We start from the raw sequence: 1593 nt of genomic DNA on the forward strand, positions 1-1593 counted from the left end.
CTGTCTCCTCTCCACCAATAAGCTGGTGTGTGGTGGGCGTTCTGGCGCAATATGGCTGCCGCTGCATCATCCAGGTGGATGCTGCACACTGGTGGTGGATGAGGAGATAGCCCCCTTCTATGTAAAGCGCTTTGAGTGCCCAGAAAAGCGCTATATAAATGTAAGGAATTATTAATTAATTAATTATATCAGTTAATGAATTTTTTTATTTTTTTTTACTGTAAATGACTGCAAACCTAAAATGCTGCTACCATATTTTTTTATGGTAAAGTTCTGGCAACCACAGCTGCCATTTTTCTGACAGTGAATTTAACTTTTACAGTGCATGTTAAAAAGAGAAACAACTGAAGTGATCTATATGCTTGCACTGGAGTACTACCCATCATCCAGAGTACATTAGTGGTTCCTTTCCATGAGGCCTTAATGTTTGCATAGATACCAAAAAACTAATTTACAACCTGCTTTATTATTATATTATATTATATTATATTATATTATATTATATTATATTATATTATATTATATTATATTATATTATATTATATTATATTATATTATATTATGTTATGTTGTTATATTCATCTGCAATATGAACGGCTGCTTTACGTACAACACACTCAAAATTGTAGATGTTATACAGGAAATAAAAAAGAACCAACTGTCCAGTAGTATTTTGCAACAGAACATTTTGAAATTATTTGACATTAAAAAAATAGGATCCAACAAAAGGGTTTTTACAATATTCAAGAATATCATTATTTTGTGGTCATTTATATAATGGAGCAGCTACATCCTGCAGTCAGGCCAACTGAGTCTTTTAGTACAGCCTTCATTTTGTTCTATGATAGACCATTACCGTGAAAGAACACGATTGTTCTTTGATATTGTCTCTTAACGTTCCCCTGCCTCAAAGTCCCCTGGTAAGTAAAGCACGTTCTGTCTTACCTTCCCAAACCGCTGCTGTTGTAAATACAGCATCCCCTTCTTTCTAATATCCTCCTCCATTTCTCTCGGTCTTGTCTCCGACCCAGCTCCTTAAGACTGTCTCATCTAGTGTATCATACTTCTGCTAAACTTGCCTGTGACGCAAACAGCATCTCCAAGTTCCGCTATATCTACTTCCTGTATAGCCCAAAAGAGTTTAACACTTCTTTGCAGAGCTGTGCAAGAGCCAAAGCCACAATGATTACTTAAGATCATGAGTTTCCTCGTGTTTTTTTGTACCCAAATGAAAGGAAACAGCATTGTATTTTAATTTTTTTTTAACATCACAAACTTTTTCAACCTAGACAATTAGGCAAATTAAATCATTTAAAAAAAATTTGGTTGACTCCATAAGGCCTGAGTGTTTGCATATTATTGTCTTATATTATTTTGTTGAGAATTTAAGCAGTAAATTGTTAATCATTTTTTAAAATATTAAACAAGAAAGTAATGTAAATAACGTCACTGATTTATATTTGTCACATAAGAGCTATTTTAAGATCTGAGGTCTTATTTTTCAGGGTCTGTGGTCAACTGCAAACTTCCTGTTCTATGGTGTGTCAAGTTTCCATCTCTCTCTCTCACACACACACACACACACACACACAT

The 1593-nt window shown here is 34.3% G+C and overlaps 1 pseudogene; it reads right to left on the reverse strand.

Moving 5' to 3' along the window:
• The window catches only part of LOC107753171 (docking protein 2-like), a 17223-nt pseudogene extending 16126 nt beyond the window's left edge, over window positions 1-1097 (reverse strand).
• Between the last annotated feature and the right edge of the window lie 496 nt (window positions 1098-1593).

Source organism: Sinocyclocheilus rhinocerous, unplaced genomic scaffold (assembly GCF_001515625.1).
Source record: "Sinocyclocheilus rhinocerous isolate Xijiao unplaced genomic scaffold, SAMN03320098_v1.1 scaffold20, whole genome shotgun sequence".
Taxonomy (NCBI): Eukaryota; Metazoa; Chordata; class Actinopteri; order Cypriniformes; family Cyprinidae; genus Sinocyclocheilus; species Sinocyclocheilus rhinocerous.